Source organism: Triticum urartu, chromosome 5A (assembly GCF_056163025.1).
Source record: "Triticum urartu cultivar PI428250 chromosome 5A, HENAU_Tu73, whole genome shotgun sequence".
NCBI lineage: Eukaryota > Viridiplantae > Streptophyta > Magnoliopsida > Poales > Poaceae > Triticum > Triticum urartu.
In genome coordinates this window covers 43,693,902-43,719,432 of record NC_141877.1, presented here as the reverse complement: position 1 = coordinate 43,719,432, position 25,531 = coordinate 43,693,902, and the positions used below count along the sequence as shown (strand labels likewise).

The window sequence follows — 25,531 nt, the reverse complement described above, 5'->3', positions numbered from 1 at the left end:
AAGAGAAGAAAGCCAAGTCTGGACCTAAGCCTGAAACTGAGTGCTTCTACTGCAAGCAGACTGGTCACTGGAAGCGGAACTGCCCCAAGTATTTGGCGGATAAGAAGGATGGCAAGGTGAACAAAGGTATATGTGATATACATGTTATTGATGTGTAGCTTACTAATGCTCGCAGTAGCACCTGGGTATTTGATACTGGTTCTGTTGCTAATATTTGCAACTCAAAACAGGGACTACGGATTAAGCGAAGATTGGCTAAGGACGAGGTGACGATGCGCGTGGGAAACGGTTCCAAAGTCGATGTGATCGCGGTCGGCACGCTACCTCTACATCTACCTTCGTGATTAGTATTAGACCTAAATAATTGTTATTTGGTGCCAGCGTTGAGCATGAACATTATATCTGGATCTTGTTTAATGTGAGACGGTTATTCATTTAAATCAGAGAATAATGGTTGTTCTATTTATATGAGTAATATCTTTTATGGTCATGCACCCTTGAAGAGTGGTCTATTCTTGTTGAATCTCGATAGTAGTGATACACATATTCATAATGTTGAAACCAAAAGATGCAGAGTTGATAATGATGGTGCAACTTATTTGTGGCCCTGCCGTTTAGGTTATATCGGTGTAAAGCGCATGAAGAAACTCCATACTGATGGACTTTTGGAACCACTTGATTATGAATCACTTGGTACTTGCGAACTGTGCCTCATGGGCAAGATGACTAAAACACCATTCTCCGGTACTATGGAGAGAGCAACAGATTTGTTGGAAATCATACATACAGATGTATGTGGTCCGATGAATATTGAGGCTCATGGCGGATATCGTTATTTTCTCACCTTCACAGATGACTTAAGCAGATATGGGTATATCTAATTAATGAAACATAAGTCTGAAACATTTGAAAAGTTCAAAGAATTTCAGAGTGAAGTTGAAAATCATCGTAACAAGAAAATAAAGTTTCTACGATCTGATCATGGAGGAGAATATTTGAGTTACGAGTTTGGTGTACATTTCAAGCAATGCGGAATAGTTTCGCAACTCACGCCACCTGGAACACCACAGCGTAATGGTGTGTCCGAACGTCGTAATCGTACTTTACTAGATATGGTGCGATCTATGATGTCTCTTACTGATTTACCGCTATCATTTTGGGGTTATGCTTTAGAGACGGCCGCATTCACGTTGAATAGGGCACCATTGAAATCCGTTGAGACGACGCCTTATGAACTATGGTTTGGCAAGAAACCAAAGTTGTCGTTTCTGAAAGTTTGGGGCTGCGATGCTTATGTGAAAAAACTTCAACCTGATAAGCTCGAACCCAAATCGGAGAAATGTGTCTTCATAGGATATCCAAAGGAAACTATTGGATACACCTTCTATCACAGATCCGAAGGCAAGACTTTTGTTGCTAAATTCGGAAACTTTCTGGAGAAGGAGTTTCTCTCGAAAGATGTGAGTGGGAGGAAAGTAGAACTTGATGAGGTAACTGTACCTGCTCCCTTATTGGAAAGTAGTACATCACAGAAAACTGTTTCTGCAACACCTACACCAATTAGTGAGGAAGCTAATGATAATGATCATGAAACTTCAGGACAAGATACTACTGAACCTCGTAGATCAACCAGAGTAAGAACCGCGCCAGAGTGGTACGGTAATCCTGTTCTGGAAATCATGCTGCTAGATCATGATGAACCTACGAACTATGAAGAAGCGATGGTGAGCCCAGATTCCGCAAAATGTCTTGAAGCCATGAAATCTGAGATGGGATCCATGTATGAGAACAAAGTATGGACTTTGGTTGACTTGCCCGATGATCGGCAAGCAATTGAGAATAAATGGATCTTCAAGAAGAAGACTGACGCTGACGGTAATATTACTGTCTACAAAGCTCGACTTGTCGCAAAAGGTTTTTGACAAGTTCAAGGGGTTGACTACGATGAGACCTTCTCACCCGTAGCGATGCTTAAGTCTGTCCGAATCATGTTAGCAATTGCCGCATTTTATGATTATGAAATTTGGCAGATGGATGTCAAAACTGCATTCTTGAATGGATTTCTGGAAGAAGAGTTGTATATGATGCAACCGGAAGGTTTTGTCGATCCAAAGGGAGCTAACAAAGTGTGCAAGCTCCAGCGATCCATTTATGGACTGGTGCAAGCCTCTCGGAGTTGGAATAAATGCTTTGATAGTGTGATCAAAGCATTTGGTTTTATACAGACTTTTGGAGAAGCCTGTATTTACAAGAAAGTGAGTGGGAGCTCTGTAGCATTTCTGATATTGTATGTGGATGACATATTACTGATTGGAAATGATATAGAATTTCTGGATAGCATAAAGGGATATTTGAATAAGAGTTTTTCAATGAAAGACCTCGGTGAAGCTGCTTACATATTAGGCATAAAGATCTATAGAGATAGATCAAGACGCTTAATTGGACTTTCACAAAGCACATACCTTGACAAGATTTTGAAGAAGTTCAAAATGGATCAAGCAAAGAAAGGGTTCTTGCCTGTGTTACAAGGTGTGAAGTTGAGTCAGACTCAATGCCCGACCACTTCAGAAGATAGAGAGAAAATGAAAGATGTTCCCTATGCTTCAGCCATAGGCTCTATCATGTATGCAATGCTGTGTACCAGACCTGATGTGTGCCTTGCTATAAGTTTAGCAGGGAGGTACCAAAGTAATCCAGGAGTGGATCATTGGACAGCGGTCAAGAACATCCTGAAGTACCTGAAAAGGACTAAGGATATGTTTCTCGTATATGGAGGTGACAAAGAGCTCATTGTAAACGGTTACGTTGATGCAAGCTTTGACACTGATCCGGACATTCTAAATCGCAAACCGGATACGTGTTTACATTAAACGGTGGAGCTGTCAGTTGGTGCAGTTCTAAACAAAGCGTCGTGGCGGGATCTACATGTGAAGCGGAGTACATAGCTGCTTCGGAAGCAACAAACGAAGGAGTCTGGATGAAGGAGTTCATATCCGATCTAGGTGTCATACCTAGTGCATCGGGTCCAATGAAAATCTTTTGTGACAATACTGGTGCAATTGCCTTGGCAAAGGAATCCAGATTTCACAAAAAGAACCAAGCACATCAAGAGAAGCTTCAATTCCATCCGGGATCTAGTCCAGGTGGGAGACATAGAGATTTGCAAGATACATACGGATCTGAATGTAGCAGACCCGTTGACTAAGCCTCTTCCACGAGCAAAACATGATCAACACCAAGGCTCCATGGGTGTTAGAATCATTACTGTGTAATCTAGATTATTGACTCTAGTGCAAGTGGGAGACTGAAGGAAATATGCCCTAGAGGCAATAATAAAGTTATTATTTATTTCCTCATATATCATGATGAATGTTTATTATTCATGCTAGAATTGTATTAACCGGAAACATAATACATGTGTGAATATATAAACAAACAGAGTGTCACTAGTATGCCTCTACTTGACTAGCTTGTTAATGAAAGATGGTTATGTTTCCTAACCATGAACAAAGAGTTGTTATTTGATTAACAAGGTCACATCATTAGTTGAATGATCTGATTGACATGACCCATTCCATCAGCTTAGCACCCGATCGTTTAGTATGTTGGTATTGCTTTCTTCATGACTTGTACATGTTCCTATGACTATGAGATTATGCAACTCCCGTTTACCGGAGGAACACTTTGTGTGCTACCAAACGTCACAACGTAACTGGGTGATTATAAAGGTGCTCTACAGGTGTCTCCAAAGGTACTTGTTGGGTTGGCGTATTTCGAGATTAGGATTTGTGACTCCGAATGTCGGAGAGGTATCTCTGGGCCCTCTCGGTAATGCAGATCACATAAGCCTTGCAAGCATTACAACTAATGTGTTAGTTGTGAGATGATGTATTACGGAACGAGTAAAGAGACTTGCTGATAACGAGATTGAACTAGGTATTGGATACCGACGATCGAATCTCGGGCAAGTAACATACCGATGACAAAGGGAACCACTACAATAAATATGTCAACTTATGACCTTCTGTCAGTGACCCTCGAAGAATTGGTCATAAATTTATGACCATTTTAGACCAATTGGTCAAAAGCTGTTCAGGGGGCTCCAAACCCTAAACCATTGCGACCATTTTGGTTAGAAAGGTCGTAATTTCCTTACACGAAATGGTCACAAAGCAAACAGTGCTAGTCCGCTGCCTTATTTCTAGTTGTTAATGACCAATATAGATGGTCATAGCCTTGTAGATTGTGGTGGGTTGTGATGACTAGGCGCCATCTCATCAGTTTTGCCTATGTGTCATGTCCATGTGGCAGTTTTTGCCCTAGGTTGTGAAGCAACCTATATTTCTATCATTCCCAAAATTCCCAAAAAAATCTCATAAATTCTTTGGAGCATATCTTCATCAAATATGTAAAAATCCTTCCTTGCCTAGTTCAAAACTAATTCAACAATATTCATTTTCCTATTCTGTTCACAACAACACTTTATGAAGGAAGTGCTATTTATATATTCTTGATTGCCCTCGGAATTTTTGGGCACTCTTTCCTATCCAAATCATTACCGCATGACAAAATTTAGCTCCATTTGCCTAGCAAATCTTCTTCGGCAAATTTCCAAAGTTTTTGTCCACCTAGAAGCATTGTGAAGAAAGTACCTTTTTTATATCTCTAAATGACATGAAATTTATACAGTTCCTTCATATGCCCAAATTATCACCCTCCTCCAAATTTCAGCTCAGTCAAATCATCTATGTGAGCCCAGGTTCAATTTATATTTTATGGCCAAATTGGCACGTTGCAAAGGAAGTGTTATATAGACCCCTCCTATTACCCTCAAACTTTTCGGGCACTCTTCTATACCCAAATCATTGCCACATGATAATATTCAGCTCAATTTTCCTAGTAAATCGTTCTCGGGAAATTTCCAAAGTTTCTACCTCGAGAGAAGCTTTGTGAAGTAAGTACTAGCTAGGCTTACCCAAATGATCTGAAAATTTACCAGCGCATGACCATACCAAAGTAACTTACCTACACCAATTTTGAGCTCATTTCATTCATCCAATCTCTCTCACTAGGTTTCCCAAGTTTTTGTCCATAGAAGAGCATTGTGAAGGAACTACTACTTTGGCATGTTCAAATGGTATAAATTTTCTATAATGCTTTCCTATTCCCAAATAACCATCCTCCACAAAATTTCAGCTCACTCCATTCATTATTTTGAGCCCAGCTTCAACATTCATATTTTTGTCCAGCGTGGTACTTTGCAAAGCAAGTACCACCTAGGATCCTCCTTTTGAGCTAAAAATTTGTGAAGACATTCTCCTTAGTAGATGATCATCCTCAGCCAAAACTCACGCCCATTGGCCATGTGCATTTCCCGTACCGCAAATCAAACACTTGGTTGCTAATTCATGTTTGAGCATCGATCGGTCTCCTCGTGAGAATCTTATGTTGTAATTTTCTTCCTAGCACCAACCCGGGGAGTGCCCAACCCACTAGACATGCCTAGGCCGCCCGAACACATGGCAACATTACAGTCACGCGGTGACCACGCGACGGGCATGCGAGTTTACGCGCTCTAGAGTTGGGGCCCTCGGCCACCGCCCAAACCTCGACGTATCGCCACCAAACCATGTATTTATGATTAAATAGTTCCTTATGTAACTAGAAATGATTTTTGGAAAAAATAAATAGCAAACTATGAGGCAGCTGCAGTTCAAATTTGACCCGCTTCCAGCTGAATCGGTGGAAATTTGTCTTTTTCACGAGAGGTGGATCAAAATTTTTTACACCCAACCATTTTGTCAATTGTGCATTAAATATGGCCTAGTATTTTATAAAAATAATTTGGTCCAATTTTGCAACAATTATTTGGTAGTTCCTTCACAAAAAAACCTCCTTTCGGGCACTCGAAAAATGGAAAATGGTTTTTTCGTCCAACGAAAATGAAAACTTCCTTAGGCAACATTGTTTGCCATTCCAATATGCACCCTTGTGCACAATATGAGATCATTTGAACAAACTATGCCACGAATGTGGCCATAAGATTGATCATTTGGCTTGAAAGCCATGAATCTTGTGAGATGATAGCTCATTTCTGAGAACACTTTTTTAAAATAATTGCCGTATTACAAGTTTGTTATTTTTCCTGGGAACTTGGCCACATATAATGACACAATGCGTAGGTTTCCCAATTTTTTGATTTTTTTGAATTTGTTATGCCCGTTTCAAAATGCGGTCAAAACGGCGGGCATGACCGTTCCTAGCTAGTGGTTGAATCTTGAAATTTTTTTGGTGTTTCTGTGATTAAATAGATACTTCTTTACCTAGAAATGAATTTTGGAAAAAATAAAGAGCAAACTATGAGGTAGCTACAGTTCAAATTTGACCAGCTTGCTACTGAATCGGCGGAAATTTGTCTTTTTCACCAGAGGTGGATAAAAGTTTTTGACACCCACCCATTTGGTCAATTGTGAATTAAATATGGCCTAGTATTTTATAAAATTGATTAGGTCCAATTTCTCAACAAATATATGGTAGGTCCTTCACAAAAAAACCTCATTTCGGGCACTCGGAAAATGGAAAATGTATTTTCCGTGAAAATAAAATGAAAACTCCCTTAGGCAACATTGTTTGTAATTCCAAGATGCACCTTTGTGCACAATATGAGGTCATTTGAACAAACTATGCCATGAATGTGGCCATAAGATTGACCATTTGGCTTGAAAGCCATGAATCTTCACGCGTGATAGCTCATTTTTGAGAACACTTTTTTAAAATAATTGCTGTATTACAAGTTTATTATTTTTCCTGGAAACTTGGTCACATATAATGACACAATGTGAAGGTTTTCCAATTTTTTGATTTTTTTTGAATTTTTTATGTCCGTTTCAAAATGGGGTCAAAACGGCGAGCATGACCGTTCCTAGCTAGTGGTTGAATCTTGGAATTTTTTTGGTGTTTCTGTGATTAAATAGATACTTCTTTACCTAGAAATGAATTTTGGAAAAAATAAAGAGCAAACTATGAGGTAGCTACAGTTCAAATTTGACCCGCTTCCTACTGAGTCGGCGGAAATTTGTCTTTTTCACCAGAGGTGGATAAAAGCTTTTGACACCCAACCATTTGGTCAATTGTGAATTAAATATGGCCTAGTATTTTAGAAAATTGATTTTGGTCCAATTTTACAACAAATATATGGTAGATCCTTGAGAAAAAACTCATTTTGGGCACTAGATAAATGATAAAAAATAGCTAGAAAGATCAGAAATGCATAAAAATTGGTGCTCATCCATATAATGTGGTCTAACTCAAGTGAAAATTTGTGTGGTGCCCTTTTGCAAAATATTTTTGGTAGCTGCTTCACAAAATTCCTCTATTTTTAGTACTTGGAAACTCTTTCATAAATCACTGATTTTCTGAGCCAATCAGAACTCTTCACACGGATCACTGCACTATAGCTAATCTGAACCGTCCGTATCCAGTCGATCCAACGCCTCTCACTCACCGTTCAGATCTCAGTAGCCTAGCCCAAACCCTAGCAGGCCGCCTCTCTCTCCCCCTCTCCCGAGAACACACCCGCCGACGCCTCTCTCTCCCCTCTTCCCATCCCGCCGCCGCCTCTCTCTCCCCCTCTCCCCAGAACACACCCGCCGCCACCTCGATCCATCCCCTCTCACATCGCCTCCGCACCCATCCCCTCCGCCGGCAAGGCGGTGATTCCGGACCCGCGACGGCGGCAGTGGGCTCGCAACCAAGCCCACACAGATCTAGGCCTCGATCTGGAGGGATTTCCCCCCTTCTCCATTGGCGGGGCGGGGCTTGGGCAGCCGCGGCTCCCCGTCATCCTGCCCGGCGTCCGCTGCTCCCGCGCCATGGAGGTCTGCACCCTCGGCAACATCTGCCCCGACACCGCAATACTACGAGCACCTCTCCCTCGATGAGCGCCGCGCCCTCGAGGGCGAGATCGTCCGCAAGTGCTTCGCTCGCACCGACCAGCAGGTACACCTCCCCCTCCCTCTCCGTCTCATCCTCCCGCCAGCTGAATCCAGCACCTACCTGTAGTCCTCGCCCCCCTCTTCTTTTCCTGGATCCAGGAACCCCATCTTCGTCCTGAACCTGAATCAAGAACGATGTTCCTTCGGATCTGGATCAAGATGGGTTTGATTTGTTGACCTCGGTTTTCATGCCCATCTCATGGGAACTCTGTGCCAATTGATGCAGTGCTCTTTCGTGGAGCACCGGAACTACAAGGTCGTCTACCGGCGCTACGCCTCCCTCTTCTTCCTCGTCGGCGTCGACAACGATGAGGTGCGGATTCCACCAGCACTCTGTCCCGTTTTCATTATTATTATTGTATTATGGTCACACCAATTAGATATTCTTAGCGAATCTAGATGCAGTCGATTCAGGAGAATGTGTTGTGTGCTCTGCTCTAATCATCTGGCTTTGCTAAACGGAACTTAATATGCACATGATAGGGTACTGGGTGATTCTACTGCCATTTTTCTTCTGTCTTTTTTCCATCTGCAATCCTTGCTAATTGAAAGAAATTATGTTTGGGTTAGATGCTGTGTACTAGTCGTATGTGCTGCAACCATTCTTGCACTTGATTTCAAATCAGAGTGTGGTTTGTTTCTCTATGATTTTTTGGAGTGTGGTCTATTCTATCTGAGGCGGCTCGTCGATGTAGGGTGATCGAGGAGAGGGGAGAGGCCTGGGCGAGTGGACCGGTCCGATCGGTCAGGGTGGTGACCAAGGAGCTGAGGATGTCGAGGAGGGCGGTGAACCCCGGCGGTCATGGAAGGGCGGCTGGACATGTGTAGGTGCCTCGTCAACCCGTGAACTCTCACAGGGTAATTAATCCGGTTCCCTTTTGATCTCTTCGCATCAATTCTGCTACACATCCCAGTAATCCTAGATTAATTTGGTTCTTTTGTTTTACTTATTGCAGGTGACACTACTTGGATAGAGAGTGTGTGTCTTTGATTATCCCATTTGACTTAAAGTGCATGCGAATAAATAAAAACTGCCTTCAATTGATCCATTAGATCAATGTGCATGTGAATACAAGTGTGACATGTCCTTCTAGCAAAATGTCCATAAACTGTCAACATTTACTCTCAACTGTGACATGACTGAATATGATGAACAAGTTGGGCTGTAGCTAGATATGTAAGAAATGTTATTTATTTTTGTTTATCTCCATCTATAGAAGTTTTGATTGGCATCGACTTTCTTCTTTGCCCTTTTCTGGATGCCCAACACTTTACTTTTCTATTACAAGTTCTGTAAATAGTCAAGAAAATAAGCTTGCTTTGTTTTCCTTTGTCGAACCAACTGACTTGATTTGTTTGCCAGCTAAAAGCTGCTGCTGAAGCTGTTGGGGAGGTCAACCTTGAGAGTTTTCCAGCTAAAAGCTGCTGAAGCTTCTTGTTTCCCTTGCATTTGTTAACTTGCACAGGGCATGATTGCTCTATTGTCTATTGTCTAGAAAAACTAATCGCCTACCTGGGTGGCATCTGCATCGTTCTTGCCAGATTATTTGTGTGGTCAAATGAAATGGTGAGTGGTATTAAAATGCTCATGTAGACAATGTTTAAGCATTAGAATGGTGCAGATATAGTTGCCTGGCAACTACGGTGTCTGTGATATTCGAGATCCAGCGTAAATAAGTGTTCATCAGAATAGAATGTGATGATTTTTATTGTTCTGGATCTATGACTTCGGTTGCATATCTTGTCAAACTCTTTTAGAGTTATCTTGATGAGTGTCCATGTCCCAATATTATGACTATCTCTAATGAGTATAAATATAAATTAATATAGCTGTCAATTTTAAGACAGAGCAATGTGTCAATGCATTTCACACCTATTGATTCATCAGGCTCGGTCAGTCGGTCTGATCCTATAGTATTTAAAACTGATAATTATGATGCATTGGTCCATATGGCCTTGTTTTTTGATGCATATATATATATATATATGATGTAGTTGATAGGACTTGATCTCAACCTCTCAAGTTTATGTTTCCTTGTGTGTAGGTAACTTGTTATTTTTATTGGCAAGCCTGTAATGAATTTATTAGATTTTTGCTCCTATTGCCGTGTACAGTATGTCACAGGCATGCAGAGCCTGTCATTGTTCTTAGTGTGCTGTTGTGATTCTTGAACGGTGTCAATGGTCGTGTACAGGTGTCTTTTGTAGTATAAAAAGGGCCACTATCAGCCGTAGGATTTGGATTCATGCTGTGAAGATCATGAATATATATCTTATTTTGCTGCTCTATGCCTCATTCGTGTACAGATTCCCTAGCAGTATTTTTTTTCGTCTGCCACTTGCGACTGCCGGGTTCCTGATGTGCTTCTCATGCCCCGCAGACCATTGAACTGTACGTGATTTTCAACGTGGCCACTGCCCTACTTCAGGTAAAATTTCACACTTTGATGAGGATTCATGAGCCCTGATTTGGGATAGACAAGTGTAGCATACTGAGTTCAGGAAATCAATTATGCGGCACGGCACCTATTAGGTGATTCATGAACACACAACCAGGATGATTCCTATCCTACCTATGTTGTTCTTATTGCTTCCAAGCTAGTGATGGCGGTCGCAGGTGCAGTACCTGCTGGTTGTTACTATCGCTGGCAGTTAGTGTTCAACATCTATCGCTTTAGCACCAAGCGACTAAACAATGTTTTGGTAAAGCTTTCAGAAATCAGTTTGCAGTGTTGAATCAGTACACATCTTTTACCTTCAATTTGGTAGTATGAAAAACACATTAGTAAATCTGAGTAACTTTGACATATTTTCTCTATTAACTTGCACTGGATTGGTACCCGTGATTGCCTTGTACTTAATTCTGCTAACATTGATCTTGTTACTATTAATTTGTTATTTCCATGGTGTTTATGCTGTTTAGAATAAGATCCATGCATCAATTCTAAGTTCTCGTCTCTCTGAAGAGACACTTCTAGCTTCTATGACTCAGACTTGTTAACTATTGTTTCTTACTTTGTTAGCTACGACATATATTTTCCCCAGTTATTCTAATTCTTCTCTGATTCATGTAACAGGATGACAGTGGAAGCCATGTTGTTGTTTTGTTTGTTCCCAGCCCTGACTATGGTCGTCGAGCGAGTCCGGCATGTTGTTCATCTAGTAGAGCTTGTTAGGAGTCTGAATCTAAGAACTTGTAGAGTTTGTTAGTATTACAATTGTAGAGCTTGTTACACTTGTAGAGCTTGTAAAGCAGTATGGTCTTCTGTATTGGAATGGATAGAGCTTGTATTATGTGATCTGGTTGCTCTTATTTAAGTATCATGTGTGTTTTTGTCTCCGAAAATCTAAATAATGCTTGAAATATGAAGAATATGAGTCTGAATTGATGGGAACCTGTTACTAGAATCTGACAACTGGGACCCATCTGACTAGTGGACCCTTCTTTTGAAAAAAAAGAAAAACTAAATTCGTTTAGACAAAAAGGCCACAACCCAACAATAAAAAGGCTGCAATATTAGGCTTGGCCCATGAACCCAACCAAAAATTGACACACAGAAAAAAACACAAATAGGCCGAATTGTTGGGCTAGGCCCATGTAGAAAATCGAATTGGACCGGGTTGAATCTTGTGCCACGTCAGATTGCCACGCTGGATGCCTACGTGGCCCGGGGAGGTTGCTAGTGACCAAAACGCCACAGTGGACTTATTTTGGTCATAAACGTTTGCGACCATTCTAGAAGAAAGGTCGCTATAGTCAGTTTACGACGCCCAGCTTTTGACCTTATGTTTTTGGTCACAAAAAGGTCATAAATGGAAATTTGTGACCTTTCAGTGACCAATAGTGGTGGTCATAAGTTGACATATTTCTTGTAGTGAACAACATATGTTGTTATGCGGTCTGACCGATAAAGATCTCCGTAGAATATGTAGGAGCCAATATGGGCATCCAGGTCCCGCTATTGGTTATTGACCGGAGACGTATCTCGGTCATGTCTACATTGTTCTCGAACCGTAGGGTCCGCACACTTAACGTTACGATGACAGTTATTATGAGTTTATGTATTTTGATGTACCGAAGGTTATTCGGAGTCCCAGATGTGATCATGGTGATGACGAGGAGTCTCGGAATGGTCGAGACATAAAGATCGATATATTGGACGACTATATTCGGACACCAGAATTATTCCAGGTGATTTCGGATAAAATCGGAGTGCCGGAGGGGTTACCGGAACCCCTCGGGGAAGTAATGGGCCTTATTGGGCCGGAGGGGAGAGAGAGGGCAGCAGCCCAGGAGGTGGTGCGCCCCCCCTCATGGGGAGTCCGAATAGGACTAGGAGGGGGGGGGGCGGCCCCCCTTTCCCTCTCCCTCTCCCTCTCTTTCCTCCCCCCTCCCTATTCCTAGTTGGACTAGGAAAGGGGAGTCCTACTCCCACTAGGAGAAGGACTCCCACCTCTCCTTGGCGCACCCAAGGGCCGGCCGGCCTTCCCCTTGCTCCTTTATATACGGGGCAGGGGGGCACCCTAGAACACACAAGTTGATCTTCGTGATCGTTCCTTAGCCGTGTGCGGTGCCCCCCTCCACGATATTACACCTCGATCATATTGTAGTGGTGCTTAGGCGAAGCCCTGCGATGGTTAAACATCAAGATCGTCACCACGCCGTCGTGCTGACGAAACTCCTCCCCGAAGCTTTGCTGGATCGGAGCCCGGGGTGCGTCATCGAGCTGTACGTGTGTCAAGAACTCGGAGGTGCCGGAGTAACGGTGCTTGGATCGGTTGGACCGGGAAGACGTACGACTACTTCCTCTATGTTGCATCAACGCTTCCGCTTCGGTCTACGAGGGTATGTAGACAACACTCTCCCCTCTCGTTGCTGTGCATCACCATGATCTTGCGTGTGTGTAGGAATTTTTTTGAAATTACTACGTTCCCCAACAGGGGTCACATCGATCGTGAGTCTCTGCTCGTTACCGTGCGTTCCTAATCCACTACGATTTGGATATTTGATCCGAGGGGCCTCTGGCCTGATAGCACTAACCATCACGTGGGCATAGTATGGGCGTTCTGCGTGGTATACATCAGCTGAAGCTTAATAGACGTCAGCGACTGAGCGGCGCGCGCTGGGTTGGACTGGAAAGCACCTACCTTGTTGAAGGAGGTAGCTAGGTCTGCTCACCGGCCGCCCACGCAATGTGCAGGGGTTCCCGGGGAGATGGCCCATGACCCCTGGGGGCATAGGTTTAGTCCGGCGTGCTGGCCTCTCTATTAAGCCTAGGTCGGGTTGCGGCGTATTGTTTGGCCGAGGCCGGGCATGACCCAGGAAAGTGTGTCCGGCCGGAGTAATCAAGCGTGGTGGGTAAGTTGGTGCACCCCTGCAGGGAAGAAAACATCTATCGATAGCCTGTCCTACGGTAACGGACACTTGGAGTTGTATCCCGATCGATACAACTAGAACTGAATACTTGTGATGAGAACTGGATGATGATGAGAACTAGATTGTGATGATAACTGGATAGTATGGCTCTGGGATTGCTTTCTCGCAGGGAGTTGAGAAAGGATCTCTGGCCGAGGTTGATAACACTTCTACTGCCTTACTTTATGCTTCTCTACTCCCTCCTGTTGCTGCAAGATGGTGGTTTCCAAAAGATGCTAATCTTCGATAGGCTAGGCTTTTCCCTTCCCTTCTGGCATTCTGCAGTTTAGTCCACAGATACAACCCATTCCTTTGATACAGATGCATACTTAGTTTAGATCTGATGTAAGTCTTGCGAGTACTTTGGATGAGTACTCACAGTTTCTTTGCTACTTCTTTTCCCCCATACCTGATTGTTGCGACCAGATGACGGATCCTAGGAGCCAGACGACGCCACTGATGACTACTACTACCCGGAGGATGCCTACTACTACATGAAGACCGTAGACGACTAGGAGTAGTTAGGAGGCTCCCAGGCAGGAGGCCTTGCCTTTTCGATCGTTGTTGCTTTTGTGCTAGCCTTCTTAAGGTAATCTTGTTTAACTCATGTCTGTACTCAGATATTGTTGCTTCCGCTGACTCTTGTGTTTATGAGCTTATGTATTCGAGCCCTCGAGGCCCCTGGCTTGTAATATAAAGCCTGTATCTTTTTAATTTGTGTCTATAGTTGTGTTGTGATATCTTCCCGTGAGTCCTTGATCTTGATCGTACACATTTGCGTGTATGATTAGTGTATGATTGAATCGAGGGCGTCACAAAACCTCTACACTTGGAGGCCCAACAACGTCTACAAGAAGAAGGTTGTGTAGTAGACATCAAGCTCTTTTCTGGCGCCGTTGCTGGGGAGGTTAGCGCTTGAAGGTATATCTTTAGATCTTGCAATCAAGTCTTTTAGTTTCTTGTTTTTATCACTAGTTTATTTTATAAAAGAAAACTATAAAAAAATGGAATTGAGTTTGTCTCATATGCTTCACCTTTTTAATATCTTTCGTGAGTATGATGGAAAGGATAATTGTGCTCAAGTGCTAGAAGAAGAAATCTATAAAATGTTTGGCACTAAATATTTGAATGATGAGCATGATTGCAATGTTGTTGGTACGAATTCCTTGAATATCCATGATGCTAATGATATGCAAAGCCACAAGCTTGGGGAAGCTATGTTTGATGAAGATGATATATTTTGTCCCCCAAGTTTCGATGAGAAAATTTATTATGATGAAAGCATGCCTCCTATCTATGATGATTATTGTGATGACACGTATGCTTTAAAGAATAATGATAACAATGAAACTTGTCATCTTGATCTTAATTTTCAATCACATGATAGTTATTTTGTTGAGTTTGCTCCCACTATTATTCATGAGAAGAATTTTGCTTGTGTGGAGAGTAGTAAATTTTGTATGCTTGTAGATCATGAAAAGAATGATTTATGTGATGGTTATATTGTTGAATTCATTCATGATGATACTGGAAATTATTATGAGGGAAGAATATATGCTTGTAGGAATTGCAATAATATCAAGTTTCCTCTCTATGTGCTTAAAGTTTTGAAGTTATGCTTGTTTTACCTTCCTATGCAAGTTGATTCTTGTTCTCACAAGTTGTTCGCTCACAAAATACCTATGCATAGGAAGTGGGTTATACTTAAATGTGCTAGTCATATTCTTTATGATGCTCTCTTTATGTTTCAATTCTTATCGTTTATGTGAGCATCATTGAAATCATCATGCCTAGCTAGGGGTGTTAAACGATAGCGCTTGTTGGGAGGCAACCCAATTTTGTTTTTGTTCGTTGCTTTTTGCTCCTGTTTAGTAATAAATAAATTATCTAGCCTCTTTTTATATGTGGTTTTATGCTTTTAATTAGTGTTTGTGCCAAGTAGAACCTTTGGGAAGACTTGGGGAAAGTCTTGTTGATCTTGCTGTAAAAAAACAGAAACTTTAGCGCTCACGAGAATTGCTGCCATTTTTATTTGGAAAGTGATGTTTAGTTAATTATTTTTGCAGATGATTAATAGATAAATTCCTAAGGTCAAGAAATTTATTTGAGAATTTTATGAGTTCCAGAAGTATACGTTTTATCCAGATTACTACAGACTGTTCTGTTTTTGACAGATTCTGTTTTTCGTGTGTTGTTTGCTTATTTTGATGAATCTATGGCTAGTAAAATAGTTTATAAACCATAGAGAAGTTGTAATACAGTAGGTTTAACACCAATATAAATAAATAATGAGTTCATTACAGTACCTTGAAGTGGTGATTTATTTTCTTATACTAACGGAACTTACGAGTTTTCTGTTAAGTTTTATGTTGTGAAGTTTTCAAGTTTTGGGTAAGGATTCGATGGACTATGGAATAAGGAGTGGCAAGAGCCTAATCTTGGGTATGCCCGAGGCACCCCAAGGTAATATTCAAGGATATCCAAGAGCCTAAGCTTGGGGATGCCCCGGAAGGCATCCCCTCTTTCGTCTTCGTTCATCGGTAACTTTACTTGGAGCTATATTTTTATTTACCACATGATATGTGTTTTGCTTGGAGCGTCAATTTATTTTGTTAGTATTTGCTTGATGTTATTTAGAACAATGTTTTGCATCTTTTATTTCAATAAAAGTGTCATTGATAGTCTTTACTATGCCTATTTTAGAAGTCCACATGTTGCTGTTTGAAAACAGAAAGTTTACCGCTCTTGCAATAATTCCCTAGAAAAGTAAGAATGTGATAAAATGTTGAAACCTTTTTCATATTAAGCTCTGATAAATTTACTACAGTGGGAATTTCCTTTCATATTTTTTGGATTTAGGGAAGTATGGATGTTGCTGCATTCTTTACAGACTGTCCTGTTTAGGCAGATTGCTGTTATGTTTGCATTGTTTGCATATGTTTGCTTCTTTAATGATTCTATTTGAGGATAGGACTATTAAATATGCAGAGGCATTTAGTATGCAATGTTGTATAATAATTTTAGGGATTTGCTACAGTAGAGTATGATAAGGTTTTGGCAATGGTTTGTACTAACTTATCTCACGAGTCCTTGTTGAGTTTTGTGTGGATGAAGCTTTTGAGATTTAGGGAGACCTTGATATGAGAGGAATTAAGGAGACACAAAAGCTCAAGCTTGGGGATGCCCAAGGCACCCCAAGATAATATTTCAAGAATTCTCAAGCATCTAAGCTTGGGGATGCCCAGGTTGGCATCCCATCTTTCTTCTTCAACAATTATCGGTTAGTTTCGGTTGATCCTAAGTTTTTGCTTCTTCACATGATGTTTGCCATTCTTAGAATGTCATTTTATTTTGCTTTGCTTGCTGTTTGAATAGAATACCAAGATATGAAATTGTTAAATGTTAGAGAGTCTTCACATAGTTGTATAATTATTCGACTACTCTTGATCTTCACTTATATCTTTCGGAGTAGTTTGTCGTTTGCTCTAGTGCTTCACTTCTATCTTTTAGAGCATGGTGGTAGTTTTATTTTGAAGAAAAATATGAACTCTCATGCCTCACTTAGGTTATTTTGAGAGTCTTAAATAGCATGGTAATTTGCTTAAAATCCTAATATGCTAGGTATACAAGATTAGTAAAAACTTTCATATAGAGTATTGAATACTAAGAGAAGTTTGATGCTTGATGATTGTTTTGAGATATGGAGGTAATAATATCAAAGTCGTGCTAGTTGAGTAGTTGTGAATTTGAGAAATGCTTGTGTTGAAGTTTGCAAGTCCCGTAGCATGCACGTATGGTAAACGTTGTGTAACAAATTTGAAACATGAGGTGTTATTTGATTGTCCTCCTTATGAGTGGCGGTCGAGGACGAGCGATGGTCTTTTCCTACCAATCTATCCCCCTAGGAGCATGCACGTAGTGCCGAGGTTTTTGATGACTTGTAGACTTTTGCAATAAGTATGTGAGTTTTTTATGACTATTGTTGAGTCCATGGATTATACGCACTCTCACCCTTCCATCCTTGCTAGCCTCTTCGGTACCGTGCATTGCCCTTTCTCACATTGAGAGTTGGTGCAAACTTCGCCGGTGCATCCAAACCCCGTGATATGATACGCTCTTTCACACATAAACCTCCTTATATCTTCCTCAAAACAGCCACCATACCTACCTATTATGGCATTTCCATAGCCATTCCGAGATATATTGCCATGCAACTTTCCACCGTTCCGTTTATTATGACACACATCATCATTGTCATATTGCTTTGCATGATCATGTAGTTGACATCGTATTTGTGGCAAAGCCACCTCTCATAATTCTTTCATACATGTCACTCATGCATCATCGCAATCCCGGTACACCGCCGGAGGCATTCATATAGAGTCATATTTGTTCTAGTATCGAGTTGTAATCATTGAGTTGTAAATAAATAGAAGTGTGATGATCATCATTTTCTAGAGCATTGTCCCAAGTGAGAAAAAAAAGAATAAAAAAAGAGAGAGGCCATAAAAAAAGAGAAGGCCCCAAAAAAATTAAAAATTAAAAAAAATGAGAGAAAAAGAGAGAAGGGACAATGCTACTATCCTTTGCCACACTTGTGCTTCAAAGTAGCACCATATTCCTCATGATAGAGAGTATCTTGTTTTGTCACTTTCATATACTAGTGGGAATTTTTCATTATAGAACTTGGCTTGTATATTCCAACAATGGGCCTCCTTAAGTGCCCTAGGTCTTCGTGAACAAGCAAGTTGGATGCACACCCACTTAGTTTCTTTTGTTGAGCTTTCATACATTTATAGCTCTAGTGCATCCGTTGCATGGCAATCCCTACTCCTTGCATTAACATCAATCGATGGGCATCTCCATAGCCCATTGATTAGCCTCGTTGATGTGAGACTTTCTCCTTTTTTGTCTTCTCCACATAACCCCCTCATCATATTCTATTCCACCCATAGTGCTATATCCATGGCTCGTGCTCATGTATTGCGTGAAGGTTTATGAGTTTGAGATTACTAAAGTATGAAACAATTGCTTGGCTTGTCATCGGGGTTGTGCTTGATGAGAGCATTCTTGTGTGACGAAAATGGAGCATGACTAAACTATATGATTTTGTAGGGATGAACTTTCTTTGGCCATGTTATTTCGAGAGGACATAATTGCTTAGTTAGTATGCTTGAAGTATTATTATTTTTATGTCAATATGAACTATTATCTTGAATATTTCGGATCTGAATATTCATGCCACAATTAAGAAGAATTACATTGAAATTATGCCAAGTAGCACTTCGCATCAAAATTTTTGTTTTTATCATTTACCTACTCGAGGACGAGCAGGAATTAAGCTTGGGGATGCTGATACGTCTCCAACGTATCTATAATTTTTGATTGCCCCATGCTATATTATCTACTGTTTTGGATGTTTATGGGCTTTATTATACACTTTTATATTATTTTTGGGACTAAGCTATTAACCCAGAGCCCAGTGGCAGTTTCTGTTTTTTTGTGCCTATTTTAGGGTTTCGAAGAAAAGGAAAATCAAACGGAGTCCAATTGACCTGAAACTTCACCGAACTCATTTTTGGAAGAAAAGAAGCCCAGAAGACTTGAAGTGCACGTAAGGGAAGCTTCAAGGAGGCCACGAGATAGGGCCCCCCCCGGCGCGCCCTCCACCCTCGTGGGCCCCTCTTGGCTCCCCTGACGTACTTCTTCTGCCTATATATCTCCATATACCCTAAAAACATCCGACAACGCAATAGATCGGGAGTTCCGCCGCCAGAAGCCTCCGTAGCCACCGAAAGCCAATCTAGACCCGTTCCGGCACCCTGCTGGAGGGGGAATCCCTCTTCTGTGGCCATCTTCATCATCCCGGTGCTCTCCATGACGAGGAGGGAGTAGTTCTCCCTCAGGGCTGAGGGTATGTACCAGTAGCTATGTGTTTGATCTCTCTCTCTCTCTCTTGTGTTCTTGAGGTGATACGATCTTGATGTATCGCGAGCTTCGCTATTATATTTGGATCCTATGATGTTTTCTCCCCCCTCTACTCTCTTGTAATGGATTGAGTTTCCCCTTTGAAGTTATCTTATCGGATTGAGTCTTTAAGGATTTGAGAACACTTGATGTATGTCTTGCCGTGCGTATCTGTGGTGACAATGGGATATCACGTGATTCACTTGATGTATGTTTTGGTGATCAACTTGCGGGTTCCGCCCATGAACCTATGCATAGGGGTTGGCACACGTTTTCGTCGTGATTCTCCGGTAGAAACTTTGGGGAACTCTTTGAGGTTCTATGTGTTGGTTGAATAGATGAATCTAAGATTGTGTGATGATATCGTATAATCATACCCACGAATACTTGAGGTGACATTGGAGTATCTAGGTGACATTAGGGTTTTGGTTGATTTGTGTCTTAAGGTGTTATTCTAGTACGAACTCTAGGGCTGTTTGTGACACTTATAGGAATAGCCCAACGGATTGATTGGAAAGAATAACTTTGAGGTGGTTTCATACCCTACCATAATCTCTTCATTCGTTCTCCGCTATTAGTGACTTTGGAGTGACTCTTTGTTGCATGTTGAGGGATAGTTATGTGATCCAATTATGCTATTATTGTTGAGGGAACTTGCACTAGCGAAAGTATGAACTCTAGGCCTTATTTCCTATCATTGCAGTACCGTTTATGCTCACTTTTATCATTAGTTACCGTGCTGTTTTTATAATTTCAGATTACAAATACCTTTATCTACTATCCATATACCACTTGTATCACCCTCTCTTCGCCGAACTAGTGCACCTATACAATTTACTATTGTATTGGGTGTGTTGGGGATACAAGAGACTCTTTGTTATTTGGTTGCAGGGTTGCTTGAGAGAGACCATCTTCATCCTACGCCTCCTACAGATTGATAAACCTTAGGTCATCCACTTGAGGGAAATTTGCTACTGTCCTACAAACCTCTGCACTTGGAGGCCCAACAATGTCTATAAGAAGAAGGTTGTGTAGTAGACATCGGGCATCTTCTTCTGACTCCTCCACTAGGGAGCTACATTGACTTAGGTCTCCCTCTAGCTCAGAATCACCGTTAGGATCATATTCTGAGCATGAATCTGTAGGTGGAGAGCGTTTGCATTGCATTGCATCCAGACTTGATTTCGGTCCCTTAATGCCAAGTTTGACAGCCATGGCATTGTTCTGCTTTATTCTTTTCATGCGCGCAAGCTCATAATAATTATGATGCTGTTCAGAATCTGAGATTCATGAAAACATAAAAAGTAGTCAGATTATCTATGGAATGCATTGCGGATTCAACTCGGAGAGTGTCTCCCTATAAATCCCTGCGTATGCAAAGTTCACCTCCCCAACCGTGCCGACCAGACCACACACAGAAATACAAACCCCTTATGTCTCTATAACAGGCAGGCACACATTTCAGAATTGAAGTAGGAACATTAGAATCATATGAAATTCGTATTTGAACAAATAAACTAAGCAATTATGAGTGGCGTAATGTTTAGCTTTAAGGGTGGAGTGTTGGTAGTGCGACACAAAGCAAGTAGGTATATTGTATTCCATGTAAAAGATCGAAATCTATGTAAAAGCTGGAAATGACACTTTCTTTCTATACAATGCAGTGTTCATTACCCACACATGATGAAAGAGATCACATAGAGAAATACTATTCACTCATGTCTACGGTTCCATTATTTAGAAATAGGGTGTTCCACCCTAGAAGAATATTGACAACAAATATGACAAGGCAAGCATAGATGTAGTGAATCAATCATTTACTTGTGAGCTTACTAGGACAAGTATGCAGAATTGTAACTGCAGTAAGAGACCGTCCAAAATCTGAATGAAGAAGTTTGTCTAGCACTTATTGTTTGCAACTAATCGACGTGAATAATTGGATATTATATCGAATGATTAAGAAAGACAAGTAAAATTTTCAACAAACCTGGCTTGCAGTAGTAATCTAGGTCAATGTCACTACAATCAACAATCCAAAATGGCTAGTTTCTGTTCCGAGGGCCGGAATTTTGAAAACCCTATGAACTTTAGAGGTACTAAAGATTATCGAAATACATCTGAACCATTAAGTGTAGGTAGCACTGAGCACACAACAAACCCTAATGACAGTCCTGCCTAATGAGTAATGAATCAATTAGAAAATGGGTGATGAGGAGTGGCTGTTGAGTGTTGAGGACGTATCTCAGGATAAATCGGGTTGGCTTGGTGGGCGCTGCACGCTTGAGCCCTGAACGGACTGGGAAGGTAGGCACGGCGGTGCGCCCGGGCAGCGGCGACGCTGTTGGGCGAGTGGCTCCTGGCCTCCTGTTAGTCCGGCGTCTCCTCCTAGAGTCATGCCGTCCGGGGACGGCAAGTCGCGGGCGAGGCAGGCGGCTGGGGGCGAGTAGAGATCGGAAGCGCCCAGCAGAACAGAGGGGAATCGGGGCCTGGGACGACCCAAAATCCCAGGGTGGGCTGGCCCACCGTGGGCACCCTGTAGAGATACACACCCCAGCGGCGAACATGCATTTTCGAAACTAATTTAGGAACATTTAGCTGACCAATTAAACAACTCTGTTTTAATAATATCAGATTCGTATTTGAACAACTAAGCTTGTTTAGCTTGATGGGCCGAGCAGCGTTATTATGACATGAAGCACGTATTCTGATCGTATAGTGATCATAAAAGGGGGAAACTCTAAGCATATTTTTTCAGCAAAAGAGGGTTTCCCCTCCGATTTCTATTAAAGAAACCACCACGGAACCAACATGATCAATTAAACCCTAAGCATGATCAATTAAACCGTATTATGACTGTGCCATGGCAGATATGAAGCTGCAAACCGGAGAAATGATATTTAGCATCCATTGTTTGCTTTGAACTAAGAACTAAATTCTAAGAGCTGGAAAGAAAGTAGAGTAACCAAGTTAAGATCTATTTTCTGGTTGAGATCAAAAAGTTGAGGAGATATGAAGTACCACCTCTCTTGCGGCGCCGTGTAGGCATCGGGGGTGTGATGGCTGTCGGTGGCGTTGAAGCAGATCTGCGATGGTAGACGGGTGCATCGGGGGATAAGTCCCGTTGCGGTGGAAGAGAAGGTCGTGTGAGCGGCCCCGGCAAAGAGGACGACGACGCCGATGAAGCGAGAGGATGCGATGCAAGGCTATTGGTCCGTCGCCATGGATGAGAAACATCCATCTCTAGCAGTGGACGACGCGGTCTTGGTAGGCGCTCCAGCATGGTGGAGTACGGTGGCGATGGATGTGGTGGAGGACGGTGACGATGGATGGGGTGGCGGACGGAGGCTGGTGTGGGGATGGGTTCTTCTAGCGCGGACGGTGTATGAATGGGAAAATGGAGGGAGAGGTACGGGGAACCATGTTTTTGGGATGCGCCTGTCTGAAATATGGGAAAGTTACGAACTTAGCCCCTGTTTAAAATTTGGACATCTCGTCGGTTGGTGATAGGACGGTAATCTCGCATCTTGCCAATATTTGCCCAGGGCGTTTTCGGGCGAGGAGAGGGTGGTTGGCACCCATGGTTGGCACCCATGGTGTATGAACGGGGCTGGCAGGTAGGGCAGTTGTGTCACGTCTGAGTGAAGTTACAAACCTGCCCCTATTGAAAATATTTGCCTACATCAATTTCGGCCGAGTCAAGTTTGTTTTGCCACCCACCATGTATGAATGGGGAATGGAGGGAGAAACAGAGGTCTTTCGGACGAGCTTGAATCAAATGAGTTTTGCCGCCCATGTTTGACGCCCACCGTGTCGGAATGTGCTCAGAGGCGGTCGTGTCACGTCTAATTGAAGTTACTAACCTACCCCTATTTAGAGCAGTGGAAATCGGGCCGATGGATTGTCCGTGTAATGGGTAGACAGTAATTTCCATCTCCCAAACACTTGGCTTTGGGCAGCCGACATGGGAATGGACATTTTGCTGCTTCTTTCGAAATTTTGGGACAATAAGCATCCACGTTTACCCTGGCAACTAAATTTGAATCCATTTTGTATTCCTATATGAATCTTTATAAATCATTCTATGTGTTTTTATATATCTTCAAAAGGACGGCAAAGATGTATTCCACTGTCATATATGAATATGGTTTACAAATGCCGATACTCAAATTCAGAAACTAGAATCCAGTTTAAGGTGAATTCGAACATTTGGAACACTTCATGTCCAACTCAAATGTCACACGCAGCATAATGTGTACTCCCATTTAGATATGTACACAAGCGATGTATCAAGATTCAAATACTGAGTCAATCAACCAAGAATGTACAGAACTAACAGACATATAAATACTTATAGAGTATATTGATCAATAATATCAACTAACATACATAAGCCAGGCTGCTGTACTTTTTTTGGCTACAACAACATCCTTTTGTTAGCCAGCATCTTGGCCCTTTCCGATGCGTGCCACTTATGGTCCATCTATACTACTACTATTGCTGAATGCACATTCAACCCGATTGGCATATTTGTAGGTCTGGCACAGCAATCCAAATGAAATGTCTCCAAGTCTTATCAATTACTACAGACTTGTGCTCAAATAAAATTACAAACCAAAAAATAAAAAAACAATTATTACATGATCTCTAAAACAAATGGTTTGATTGATTACATGAACAGACAACACAAAGGTTATTCAACTATGGAAAGAACATTTCACCTATGATTTACCAAGTAGAAATTTAATTTCCTTTTTTCCTTCAGGACCTTAACAATCTGGTCAGTCTCAGCTTGCTTCGTTTTGAAATCCACCAAATATTTAATGGTTATCTTGAGTACTGCTTGTGATTGTGCTGTTTGCTTCCTCAAAATGTCAACTTCATCTCTAAGTGCAGAAGCAGAATCTCTTTCTACCACCAGTTTAGACTCTAAAGCATCAGCAGTTGGCAATTCATAATGCATGATTGGGCCGGTGCCACTGCTGTGGTATGATGCAACGTCCATGGGGACCTCGCTCTTTGATCTTGGGCTAACCTGTTTTGCCATTAAAGTTCCGATTGGATTCAGAAAAGTTGAAGTTAGCAAAACATCTCAACTGAGAGTTATAACAGCAAACCAGTTAAGCAAACAAGGAATTAAAGAGTTTCAATTGGATACTGAAAAGTAGTTATTAACATCATTGTAACCCGCTGTTGCAGCAGCAAAGCAGTTAAACAAACAAGTAGATATTTAAGTTAAGGCAAATAGGTAATTCTTAACAATAAGTATCAAACACATAGATAGGCGCAGTCTACAATATGATTAACAGGCTGTGCCATTAAGTAATCAGTAGCAAACTAAATTAAGCCAAGCAACGTAATTGAACAATTTTGCAATAAGTGGCTAACTAAAATTCCGAGAAGCAGGTAACTGAACTTATGCTAGTTCTTTGTACAGGCACACTGCAACTATTTTTTTCGCTTACAAGGTTGTACGAAGGAGTCCATAGCATCAATTTCTTGGATACGCAGTCCCAATACTTCTTTCTTGCCACACTGCATGGGTAAGTCGAATGGTTAATCTGGTAAGATGGTGCGTCCTTGATATGTTATATGAGGACGTGTAGTCAGACTAGTTGTAGCCAAACACATCACACTGGCTTTTACTGTATATTTCATGCGATTACTTTTGGCATATCGAGATCTAAGCAATCTACAATAGGATGAAAAGACTGGCATCCTCCACATTATTGGCGAACTCAGTTCATAGAAACAAGCAATTCAACCATTCTGTGGGTAAATCAAAAGCGCCACTGGAATATTTTTCACTATCCAATCATACATGCAAAAAGGGGCGACGCCACCATAGTGGCTGGTATGGGCGGCTACCTCAGGTGGCTGGAAAGTGTGCACCTAGTTTGAGTCGTCCAGGTTGGCCCATGGTAGTTTTGTTCGTCCCAACGCACGAGCAGGCAATGTAAAAAATGAAGAAAAATGTTTCAATTTGGATGGGCCAATAACTTAAGTACAAGGCAGGCCCTATAGTAGGCTCGCGGCCCAAACGAGCGCCTCCCTTATCGATCGACAGCAGGAAAAATCCCAATTCATTCGCTCCAGCCTCCAGTCTGGTTCGCTCCCAACCTAGCCGCCACTGGACAGACCGACACAGCACTTCCTC

General features: G+C 41.7%; 1 long non-coding RNA gene across 1 annotated transcript; it reads left to right on the top strand.

Moving 5' to 3' along the window:
- Positions 1-9,350: 9,350 nt before the first annotated feature.
- Positions 9,351-11,315, top strand: LOC147967870 (uncharacterized). Its single transcript, XR_015603206.1, has 2 exons — positions 9,351-9,561; positions 11,072-11,315. It is a non-coding gene; the product is annotated as an uncharacterized LOC147967870 (long non-coding RNA).
- The last annotated feature ends 14,216 nt before the right edge of the window (positions 11,316-25,531 follow it).